Source organism: Podarcis melisellensis (genome assembly GCF_964234715.1).
Source record: "Podarcis melisellensis genome assembly, chromosome: 5".
Lineage (NCBI taxonomy): Eukaryota > Metazoa > Chordata > Lepidosauria > Squamata > Lacertidae > Podarcis > Podarcis melisellensis.
This window is the reverse complement of record NC_138537.1, coordinates 39,693,391-39,706,266: the sequence shown is the minus strand read 5'-3', so window position 1 is coordinate 39,706,266 and position 12,876 is coordinate 39,693,391. Positions and strand designations below refer to the sequence as shown.

General features: G+C 42.7%; 1 protein-coding gene across 2 annotated transcripts in view; it reads left to right on the top strand.

Annotated features, from left to right (window-relative positions):
- The first annotated feature begins 5,687 nt into the window (after window positions 1-5,687).
- Window positions 5,688-12,876, top strand: part of NGEF (neuronal guanine nucleotide exchange factor) — a 63,274-nt gene continuing 56,085 nt past the window's right edge. Inside the window, exon 1 of one of the 2 annotated variants that reach the window (XM_081912439.1) lies at window positions 5,688-5,872. The gene's annotated coding sequence lies outside the window, so the exon portion shown is untranslated. The remainder of the gene's footprint in view (window positions 5,873-12,876) is intronic. The other variant, XM_081912441.1, reaches the window with a different exon arrangement.

The following is a 12,876-nucleotide window of genomic DNA, read 5'->3' as shown; positions in this document are numbered from 1 at the left end:
CACACCCTGAACCCTGGGAACTGTAGTTTGCCCCAGAGAGCTGCAGTCTCTAGCACCCTTAGCAAACTACAGTTTTCAGGATTCTGTTGAGGTGCTTTAAATGTGCTTTAAATGTATGCTGTGAACACAGCCAACTGTTCTTTTTCTGGCCAGCTGGCAATCTTGGGCAGAAATGGAGTTTTGACTTTTGTATTTTTTGCAATGCTGTACCTGTCTGTGTCTAATCAGAAGTAAGCTCCACTGAATTTAGTGGGATTTAATCCCAGGCAAGTAAGTATAGGATTGCAACATCAAGCTGCTGGCATAATCTGTTGAGAGTTAAATTGTTGTTCATTTTTGCTTTTTGTTTCTGCTTTGATTTGTTAGGATTTTATCGCATTCTGCTTTTTTTTAATTGAGAATGCCCTGGGAACCATTGGTTGTAAGGCCAGTAAAATATGTTAAATAAATAAATAAATAGATTTGGGGTGTGTGTGGAATAGATCTAGCAGCTCTTTTATAACAGTTCTCCTGGCAGAGAATGTAGGGCTCAAACATTGCCTTTCAAAATATATGAATGTAATAAGGAACAACGGGGGAATAAACTGTCAAACACTGAGAAACCCAGTAAGTAATGCTGATTGATGTACACTCAGACTTATCCCACATGGAACAATTAGTCTTATGTGTGGCATGAAATGGCTCCCTGTGCAGCAACCATGCTTCTTCATGTTGCAGAAAAGCAAATACATTCCCTTCTCCTGAACTTCTACTTAAGCATGTGTTATTTTAAACCATTCCAGGAAGGGTTGCCAAATCAGAAATGTAGAAGAAACACTTGGGGGGGGGGGAAACAGTAGGCTCCCCTCTCCCCTCTCATTTCCAACCTTTAAATCCTTGTAGCCGAGATGTTCCACAGTTTGTCTTCTCATTGCCTCTAGCATGCGCCTGTACTTTACTCCAATTAGAACACAGTTAGCAGGATATCCTCTGCTTCCAGGAATGGGTGGTGGGGTCACGGCAGTTGGAGTGCTCCATGCACTCAGTGCCTTTGCCTGCCCTCGCATTCCTTAGGGAAGCGGGTGCCAGACCTCAGGGCAATCCACAGGGCCCGTTCCTCTCCCACCCAGAGAGGAATTAAAAAAATGAGTTTCCCCATCGTTCTTTGTTTATCTCTGTCTGTTTCTCCCTGCAATGTCTAGGGAGACCTCCATTCCTGGCGCAGGCAGAACAGGAAGCCCAGAGAAGGGTAAAATTTGAAGGATGGCTGCGCTTTGCAGTTCATCTGTTGTCTCATACCTAACCCCAAGCCATGAAAGGTCTTAAAAGCCACATCCAATATCTTGAATTGGAATCGACACTGGACCGAGAGCCAGAGAGGATGATAAAACACTGCCATGAGGTGCTCAATATCCAGTGAGGAAAGGCAGGAAATGGAGCAAACTTATTTTCCCTCACCTGCATCCTCCATTTCATTTTAAAAAGAAAAAAACAATACACACCCCTTTATATGTGAACAAGGCAAACATGTAAATCTTATAAAAAGCATTGCTGAACCTGTCTATGCAATTCTGTGCCAACAAGGAGATGCTGATGATCAGACTGGAGGAAGGAAGCACATCAGGGTCCTCTAGAATAGCTTTCTCTTGTCTGTGGTTGTTCCTTTCCATTGGCCATGATGACTGGGGCTCATGGGAGTTGGAGTCCAAAATGTTTGGAGAGCTCCAGGTTCAGGAAAACTGTGCTATAAGGTTGCTGCCTTTGCACCACATCCTTTGTTTGGTTGCTATTGGCTGCTACACTCCCCAGCTGCAGAGCAAAAAGAAGACTTAAGGACTACTGGTCAACATATGCACAATATGTTGGTGCTCGGAGTCAGATATTACAAGGGGACAATGCACACAGGACTCTGTAAATATCCAGGTTGGTCACTAGATCCTTCATTTTTTCTCACGCAGGAAAAAAAAAAGGCTTATTTGTAAACCCAGGTCTTTTGAACAAAGCATTGGTGCTGCTTCTATGAGAAGCTTAGCTGAGCAAAATCCATAGTTACATGCAAAAGATTGCTCCTCTCTCTCTTTATGCCCAAAGAGATGTTCCATTAGGATTAACTAATTCTAAAAAGAGGAAGGCATTTTAAAAAGGTACTGGGAGCAATTAGAGCACTAATGTGCATCTGTAATGGATAGCTTGAATAAAACAAGCGAAGTGGTTCTGTTAATGGCTAGCATTTCCAATTGGGATAATTTCCTTTGTTCTCCTGTTCTTTTCATATGAATTGGAATGTTTGCTAAGTCTAAGGCAGCCTTTCCCAATCTTGGGGCACCAGATGTTGCTGGACTACAGTTCCCACCATCCTCAGCTAGCAGGGTTAGTGGTCAGCAGTGATGGGAGTTCTAGGGTATTTACTCACTCTTTGAAGTAATATTTGATGGTTTTACAGAATTTTTTCTGTTCTGAATTTTGGAATGTTAATTTGGAAGTTTCAATGTCTCCTGTAGACCTCAGGGACCCAAATAAGAGACCCTGGAGCTTGGAAAGATTGAATTGATTGTAGAAAAGAGGAGCCATTAATACATAGACTGGAGTACCAATATAGCAGGAATTTCTGTTAATTAGCTGCACTGTCTAAAATGAACAGAGCTATTAAATAGCCTTCCCATTTGTTTTAATGGAGTTTGCACATAACATGTTCCCTGGAACTCTAATTGGATTGTGGCCCGAAGATCCAATTTGGCATTCAAATATGAATATGAGCTTCAAAAGAGTCCAGTGGGGTGTATTAAAGTTTTGGACTTTGGCCAGGGTGATCATAGTTCAAATTCACACTAAGTCACAGTGACTTTGGTTCAGCCACACTCTTTCAGTTTACCCTACCTTACAGTGCTTCTGTGTTGATATAACAGGGGTTGCCATGAGCAATTTTGAAAACATGAGAAATCATTGGGGGTATCCCTTACACACCACAACCACACATGCAGCCCAACCGTGTGTGTATGCACACACACACACACACACACACACACACACACACACACACCTCTTTCCTCCACCCCCGTGAGCATTTAGGCTTGAAAAAATGGTGCAGATCCCCCCCCCAAGCCTGGGGAATAGGGGGATGTGTGATCTTCCTGGACAGTAAAGTTGGGGAAGCAAAAGTTAACTTTTCTTCCCCAGCCACAATCTACAGGATGATGCTTCCTGTTCTCTCCTCTGCCTGCCTGCAAAAATCAAGCTTGGGGAAAAACCTTCTATTGTAGCCAGTAAAAATTCAAGCTGAAACTGCAGTGGGGGGGACCAGGACGATAGCAGGCCAGGCAGTCACAACTGGAGAGGATTTGTTAACCATTCCCTCTCCAGTTGTGACCCCTCCCTCTGAATCTCTCCCCACACTGTATGTTCCAAATTCAATCCAACACAGTTCCAAATTCTACCATCTTAAAATTGAGGATGCAGAGTTCCACACATTTTGGCTCTCTGTGTTAGTCAACCATTATTTATGGTCACCACTGACCCCTTTCCTACTTTGAGTCACCCAGAACACACAAGAATACTTGGGGAAACATCTTGGTCCGTCCTTCATCTCGCTCCAGAATTTGAAAACATTTGGGAGCAACAAGAGAGATTCTGGTTCCCCTCTGAATGTTGACAAAGCACAATGCAAAACGAACATCTTCAGATGATCTCTGCATGCGCCAGAAAAATCAGGGGAGGAATGGGGGGGTCTGTTGCTGTGTCACCAGACATGTAGTGAGAGACCCAGGGAACACTGGCAGAGATGCGAAGGGATTTCGCACTGTGCTTGACATTCACAGGCAAATGCACACTGAAAATAACAATGATATCATCATCATCATCATTACTACTACTACTACTGTTCAGTTTATTACTTGCCCTTCATCAATAGGTGCCATCTAGACATATGAGGATTCCTACACCTGAGTAGCACTCCAGCAACAGAGTCGCTTGCCTTCTGAAAGGCTCATCCATCCACATTCATAAGCTACTCCATTAAAGAGATGAAGTGAGTCTGAATCCCCTTGCCTTTTACACAAAAGGATACGAGCAGCTAGAGTTTACAGAGATTCAACAATTTCCTTTGGAAGACCACCGACAGCATAAATCATCCCCCGTCAACAAGTTACCTTTCCTGCAAAAGAGCAATGCTGAATGCTGTAATTAGCCCTAAACTGTTACTTAAGCTGCTGAAAAGCAGCTTGGGCTTTCTGCTGTGGGCCTGACTCCCCACTTGTTTCATTGGCATAAATCAGGAATGAGTCATTTGGAGTTGCAGTGGCATGGAAGCCAAGTGAGTGAGGGCAGAATCAAGCCCTTCAACGTCAATTTGTTCCTCTGTTGCTCTTACATTATGGTAGTTCCAATGATTTTTTCTTCACTTATAAAAATGCAAATAAGATGCGTGGGTGCACTAATAAAGGGATTCAGAAATAATCTGGAACGTAATATAATGACAGCACATTGAACAATGAAGCACTCAATTGGAATACTGTGTTCCGTTTGTAGTGTCACCTCTTATGAAAAAGGTATTGGTAGCTCCCAAAAGAAAGAAGTGGGCAGGGGTATGGATGTAAAGTATTGATAAGCGTCTGGAAATAGAATATTAACCTATTTAGAGACATAAAGCTATTTAGATCCATAATACTGTTTAGATCTATAATGCACCATATCCCTCAAGTTGCATTGACTTATTTGGATTTTTCTTGGAACCTTTCAATGCTACAGATTTCTGGATGTAAGAGATAACCCTTACATATATTTACTCTGGTTGTATTATTGTGATAGGCATGTTTTCCAGACTGTTGTAGCACAACAGTCCCACACAGAGCTACAGTTGTTTAACAATCCATCCCTCTTCCCATGGAATTCTGGGAAATGAAACTTTGTGAGGGGATTAGGCGTTTCCTAACAATTCCCAGCACTACAGTTCCCAGGATACTTTGGGGGAAGCTATAGGCATTTAAAGTGCCATGCTACTGCTTCAAATGTATAGTAGGGTTCAAGAGGCACAGGTGGGTGGCTCCAGATGGATGCTTTTTGTGTGGGATCAGTACCACTCACCCATGCAAAATGCCTATACCCCCCCCCCCACTTCAGATTGCTGCGGAAAATCCACAAAGCGAAAACAATGTGTTGTCAGCAACCTGCTTGTTGCATCTGAATGACACAGTTGTGATATTAAAACCTCCATTTGGAAGCATGCAAAAGAGCGAAGCACTGAATAAACATTTTGACTTTAGCTCAGTTGCAGTGATGCTTACTCACTTCATGCCCCTATTCATAAAATGATTATTTTTTTAATAGCAAAAATCCTAAATTTAAAGGAAGGCCTAACCATTTAAACAATCTAATTGCATAACTGTCACATGGCATAACATTAAGTGGCTTTTAGCCAACACTTTGCCACACCATAAAGCTCTTTACTCTTTGACTCAGTCATTTTGCAGCTGTCTGATGTCTGCACAAAGGTTTCAGGTCCTCACCCAGATATTTTTACTATGATTGTTTGGCTTGACTAAGCCTTGTGGCTATACCTTCAAGCAGCACAAATGACAACTGGCATTGTGTTTGCATTAACGTGCCTGAATAAAAGGGATCTGTTGCTTTAAATCATGTTTGCTGTGACTCTGGAAACTAAGTAAACATTATCTTGGTAAAGCCTTGCATTCTAACACAGCAGGTTGGTGACAGAAGGTGCCGGGGCTGAAGGTCGTGGCTGTTTCAAGCAAGGATTTTCCCAGTCCAGGCCTCAGAACTTCACTGTAAGCTCCCTAAATCACTGTAAAGACGGGGCAGAATTTGCAACTGCACTGTACTGGATACCCTGTTGGTAGAACTGCCAGGCTAAGAGAGTAAACCAATCGTACAACAATAGGTGAGTAGAACAACAAATGGAAGAAAGGTAAAGAATTATTTGTTCTGTGGGGGAAAAGAATCATGGGGCGGAGGATGGAAAGAAGAATATAAATCTGGAAACCCTGGCAGAACATTTGGCGAGGTAAATGGGGCCACTGCATCTGATCGGGCACGGAAAGCCACTGGGAGTTATTCAAGCTGTGGGAATGTCAGATAAGCGGAGGGGGCACATCACTGGCAAAATTATAGTAACTGGGTCACCACGACAAGTAAGTAGAAGATCCAGTATTCACAAACTGGCCAGGATAACACAGTTCGCCAGTTCATACGAAGGAGGGACAAACATTCCCAAAGAAACATTCCAAGAAACAATTTGCCACATTTTTGTAATTTTGAAGAGACAACAGGATGACAAGCAGTGACTGTTCTTGGGTGCTCTTCAGCACATCTCTTTTTCAAAAGAAACAATTGTCCTTTTTGTTACAGAAATTATCTTTCCCATTAGGGAGCTACAGTATTGTTAGCCCAGCAACAAAAACCCGTTGATCTTCAGTTGCCTAGGATCCTGTATAATACTTAATGCAAATGCAAAAATGAGACGTTCCATCTTTTAAAAAAATATTCAGGGATTACTTGGGTTAAAATAAATGGTTTGTTTTTGCTTTGTTGGGTCAAATGGGCTGTACTTTCAATATCTGAAAGCAGGAGGCGGATTTAGTATAAAAACAGAATTTTGAGAACATGGTTTTGAACCTGAGGCCAAAGCAGTCAGTTGAATCCAGATTAATTTTTGATATATGGGAGGAAATAGGCATACCTTCAGATTTCCCCCAAATGCTAGCATCTACCCTTGCTATTAAAGTCGATTTTATAGGTACAGAAGGCCATGTATGTTAACAATAACATGTTAACTGACAGAACAGACAATGACAAAGATATTTTGAGAACATAGTGTTCTGACAGCTCTATGAATAATAGGGATTTTTCAGTCCACGCCCATTAACATTGTTAAATAACCCAAAGCTAGGCATGAAGAAAGCCACGCCTTTGAAAAGCATTTGTCTGATAGCAAAGCAATTTTAATTTTTTGAAAGGTCATTATTACTCAGATTGAAATTTTAAAACTTCACCTGCTTGGACAAGATCAGTTGCCAGCATCCTCTTAACTGTACCATTCATAAATCAAGATCGATTGATCAGGGCCACATAAAAAGGGTGCCCTTCCTTTGGGATCTTGCCTAAATTTTAAGCCCAAGTTCTTTCCTCACAAATGCTTTTAAGTGGCTTGTTTGGACAGGGTTAAACCATCCTGGAAACATTTTAATTTCTCATACCTTATTATATTTTGTACATGCATTTTATTCTGTTGGGAAGAAGTTTATTTTTATTTATTTTTTAAATCCAAATAATGAGATAAAAGGCCACTACTATCCTGCTGCTTCCTTCTCCCTGCCCACCTGCCATGTGCCATCTTATCACCCATTTCCTTCTCCCTGGCACATCTCTCTGTGGCTGTGTATACACCATACATTTAAAGCACATGACTTCCCCCACATGACTGTCATTTGTTAAGGGTGCTGGGAGATGAGGAGTAAACTACAGTTCCCAGGATTCATTGAGGGAAACCATGTGCTTTAAATGTATGGTGTGTACAGTCCCCCTGCCATCCCCTTCTCACTCATCTCATTTTCTCTCACCTTCCCCTGTCCTCCTCTCACCCCACTGTCTTCTGCCTGACCCCTTTCCTAAGCAATGTGCTATTTGCAGCAAGGGTTCATTGCGGCAGATTACCGTAAATGCAATATCAGAGAGATGACACAGATCATAACGCGATGTAGTCTAAAGTCTTGTCACATTAACTCAGGCATAGGCAAACTCGGCTGTCCAGATGTTTTGGGACTACAACTCCCATCATCCCTAGCTAACAGGACCAGTGGTCAGGGATGATGGGAGTTGTAGTCCCAAAACATCTGGACAGCCGAGTTTGCCAATGCCTGCATTAACTGATCATGTTTCACAGAGGGCAGCCTGCATTTCCCCCTCCCAATTCATAAATTTAAGGTGCTGCTTATTACCTAAATGGCTTGGGACCACAGTACCTAAAGGACTGCTTCCTCTGGCATGGGTCAGCCTGCCTTAAAAGATCATCTGAGGGGGCTGTTTTGTATGTGCCACTGCCTTCCAGGGAGAATCAATGGTAGCTACAACAGGGAGGGACTTTTCCATTAATTGGAACCAATTGGAAGATCAGCGTGGGGCAGCCCGCATTCAAGCTGGTGCTCCGTAATTGCTTGGAATTTTTTTCTTTTTCAGCAAGCTTTTGCTGCTTATATTTCTATTTTAGTCTGGCTCTCTGTTGATTGTTTTGTTACACACAACCCCAATCTCCATAAGTAGTGCGCGATTTCCGTAAAGTGGTGCAAGATTCTAAGAAAGACACACCTGTTCCAGATGCACATAAGAAATAAGTTAGTAAAGGCATTCAGAACAAATCTTCCAACCAGATCACAACGCAATGACACTTTTTAACTCAACACAGCCCAGCAACAGTCTTTCCCTTTCTAGCAATTTCCAGTTCATCAAGAATTAATCAGCCTTCCTTCTACCTTCTTGGTGCATACTCCAGCCAGATCTGCATTTCAAAAGCAGCTTTCAAACACATCAACAGCAATTCTAAAAAAACCTTTAAACCCGACAAAAACCATAAAGCACAGTGTTTCAAAATCCATTGCTAAGCCTTGCAGGAAGAATCCCTGCAGCAAAAGTAAACAGTCTCAGAAATCAGACCCAAACCTCTGCTTCTCCTCCACCAGGCAGCTGCCTGCATAGCCCTTTGTCCTGGGGCTTCCGTGTTTTCATTGAGTTCTCAGTCCAAGTAAATCAAAACAGCTACAGAGAATTGCTTGTTGTGGAATCTTCACAAAGTTCACGAAAATTACACAGCTACTTCTGGGCTCCACTCACAGGTTCAGATTCTCCGGAGCCTGTCTATTTCTCTTTGGCCTTCCCTTAGGTTGTGGGTTAGAAACTCTAAACTCACACCCCAGTCCCAAAACAGTTCCTGTAGTACAATTCCAGGACCAGATACCTTGTCTGTCGCAGTCGGCGTTTGGTGCCAGGATCTGGGGAGAGAGGTTGGGGCACTCTCAGGCACAGTGCACCCCCCAATAGCAGTTCACCCTCAAATGTTCAGCACCAGAGGAGGGCTTGCAGACCTTCTCTTCTCACCTCTTGACTTGATGTCCACTGCTCCACCCTCTAGCATGGCTCAGTTTTGCCACCTTCCTCTGAGGCAAAGCGGAGATTGTGGCGTCTTTATGATAAATGGTTTATTTTCACATATATACAACCTGAGCCTGCGATGGAGGGGCTCACAGCATTAACACTCAAGAGGGTCCTGTTTCTCCCATTGCTGCAGCAGCCTTGAATTCAAAAAGAAGTACGCCGTAACCCTCTGCCCCCCCTCCAGCTTGCAGTACCACCTTTTCCTCCAGTCAACTGCAATCCTAAACTTTGCTTTGTCTCTGCTAATTGTCTCAGAGCTGAGGGAGTGACCCTCCCTCTGTCAGGGGCAGAGTTCCTCTTCACATCTTTCTTAATAGCTCACCACCTTGCTTTTGTTAAGTTAATGACCAGTACTTAGCAGCCATTATCAGGCTGGCCTGGCTATTCCAGCCATTTAATCCCCGCTGGATCCAGGGATTCAGGGGGCTTGATTAAATTATAAAAAGGTAAAGGTAAAGGTACCCCTGCCCGTACGGGCCAGTCTTGACAGACTCTGGGGTTGTGCGCCCATCTCACTTAAGAGGCCAGGGGCCAGCGCTGTCCGGAGACACTTCCGGGTCACGTGGCCAGCGTGACATCGCTGCTCTTGCGAGCCAGAGCCGCACACGGAAACGCCGTTTACCTTCCCGCTAGTAAGCGGTCCCTATTTATCTACTTGCACCCGGAGGTGCTTGATTAAATTATAGCATTTACTAAATCCAGGAATTATGGGGAGTGTGGCATCTCCAAACCCTGGCACTTACAACCCATAAAAATATTGTATTGGGCATCTCCAACTGGACCTGGAAAGCAGGGCATAAATTGTGTTACAAAATAATATAAATAAAACATACTGCAGCTATCATTTGAAAAGCCAAATATGACACTAGGATAAAAAAATGTGGCTATCACAACAACAAAAGCTAAAAGAAGAACCTCATATTTCCCCCATATAGTTCCTTGTGTTTTGTAATCAAAATAGCATGCCATTAAGATGACTCAGGGATGGTAGTTCTTTGAAAATCTCCTCCCATTACGCTGCTGTGCCCTTTGTCACAATAACAATATGACTATTCATGAGGATAACTCAGGGTACTTCTAGCTTTGCAGTGTTACTGATAGGAAGGTTTGAAATATAATGTGTGTCCCACTCTCACCCCCTCTCAAAATTATCATAACCCCTTTCTGGCAAAAAAGAAGAAGAGGAGACCATAAGCCAAATGCAATATATACGGTAAGTATTCAATTTGTCTGATCACAGTATAGAAAGGACCTGTGTCAGACTGGAGTTTCTCTGTTGTCAATACATCTTTCTGCAAAGGGGTGTTGTGGAGATAAATTAGATGACGTCCAGGGGGGATTTCTGAAAGGCAGCTCTTTGTCCTAGATCTTATGCAAGTCAATCAAAAAACCACGAAAGCTCAAGAATTTTTAGGTTTGTCTAAAAACAACTTTTGGGTTTTCCTTAAAAGAATGCATCAATTCTGTGGGTTCCCTTGAAAAGGCACAACAACTTCTGGGGTGTCCTGGTTTTTACTCTTTGAAACCCTAGGATATGGTCATCATCAGCACTTATGTAGCACATTTGGAATTTCGCAGTGCTTCGCATGCATTGTCGCAGCAGTCTTTACAACCACCCTGCAAAGTAGGCCAACACAATATCCCCATGGTGCAAATGGGCTAAAAATGAGAAGAATAAGCAGTTTGTACACTAATAATATACTACAGAAACTACTACTGCCGTTGAAACCTTTTACAAACACACATTAAGGATTCTGTGCTGCTCTGCAGAACAAGGAGCATAAAGAGAGACAAAACAGGAGAGAAGGAATGCATATGCCATTCCCCAAAGGCAACTGAGGCAGAAAGAGACATGAAGACACTCGCTGTTGCTCCCAAAGGGTGCCAAACTGGAAAAATATCCACAATTTACAGGCCAGTGTCTTAATCACTGAGTCTTGATTCCTCTCTCCCTCCCTTTCTTATTATAGAAGAAAGTACAGAAGAAAAATAGAAACTGAGGGTGTTTCTCAGAGGAACTGCCATGTTCTAAAAATAGGCTGAGACAGCTCCTAGAAATGCGCCGAAGAAATGACAGTAAAAAAGAAAGAAATGAGAGGCTCACTTGCGAACCTCTTGCCATTTGGGTGTCGGACTGGCAGTACAAATTCTGACCTTGGGAAATAACCCAGCATGACATTCAGAGGGTTGATGCTATCAAATTTGATGCAGTCTAGCATCTCTACAGTGTGATCTTTCCACCATACTGAGCACCAGTTACTAAGACAATTCTCTGCCAACCTCATTAAATTTATACAATAGGCCACAGAGCCGTAGATGTTTGCTCTGTGACTGTGGCACTGTAATACAGGATGCTAGTTATGTCTAGATCCACCGGTGCCTGTAAAATAGATACAGATATTTTCCTTCAAATCATATTTGTAACACTTTAGAGATAGGCAAGCCCACACAAGAGAATTGTGCAGAATAATCTTCCAGGCCTCAATCAGATTGGAGGGTGGGTTGAGTTATTTCACAGAGTGACTGGAGAATAAAGCCCCCCTCCCCTAAAATAGCCCACAAACCAGGCTTGCCTGTAGAATGCCGGCATGCACCAAAAATATCCTTCAGCTACACCAAGGTCTAGGACTGTTGAATAAGCAGTCTCATAAAACCAACATACTTAAGTGTCATTAATGTATGAAGGGGTTAAAACCATAAAGTAAACTGTCCTGCCAGGCTTAGCTCACCTTGGGAGAGACTAGGACCTAGGTAATCCACCTCAGTCTACCTGCGAAGACATCTGAGCTGGTTGCTCCAAGTTCAGACTGCATGCCTCTCACAAGCCACTCTTGACTTCCTATACCAATAATTTAGGAACTTTCACAACTGTGACTGAGCCATGTTTTATTGCCTGTGCAACTATTTCAATTTTTTAAATATAATTTTTGTATTTTTTAAAGCACAAGAACTTAACCTTTGGATAATTTGTAACTAAACCATTTTAACTTACCAAGCATGTGGCCTTTTTCTATGCTGGGGATGAGGGCAACTTTGGAAGGAACTTGGAAGGAAATATTTTAAAGGTCTAACAGCCTATATTTCCACACTTTACTTTGCTGCATATTTTGTGCTTTAAATCTCTGCTGGGGTTCTCTCACCAAAGACTACTTGCCCCAAACTTGGATCTTGGCATCCAGGAATTCTCTTTTTGTACCTATTTTTTCCCTGAACCAACCTGGTGCCCTCCAGATGTTTGAGACTGCAGCAATATAAGCTAGCAAGTGTAGTTGGTGAAGGCTGGTCTAGGCCCATCCTTTCCTGTGGTTCCCCCAGGAGTATACAAAGATGGGAACCTCCCATTTGCCAGACAATCCTAGACAGCTCAAAGGGCTTGGATGCTCCTATGTATGTGCACTATATTCAAAGACAGGGCCATGGGAACTGTATATGTAGAACCCACTAAGTCTGTAGAAGTATGTGATGATAATAACTTATCATTTATATGCTGCTCATCTGACTGTGTTACCATACAGACTACAGCAGCTGGAGAGAAGAGGTAGCCAAAATGGAGGTGCCTCCTAGATATTTTGGACTCCAAATTCCATCATCCCTAACCACTGGCCATGCTGCCTGAAGCTGATGGTTGGGAAAGGCTGATCTACAAACACCTGACTCTTTTGTTGTGGTACCATCATTGCTATTGTGGTTTAACATAAACTTAATATGCACTTTCTGTTATGTTTCTATGACTCCCCA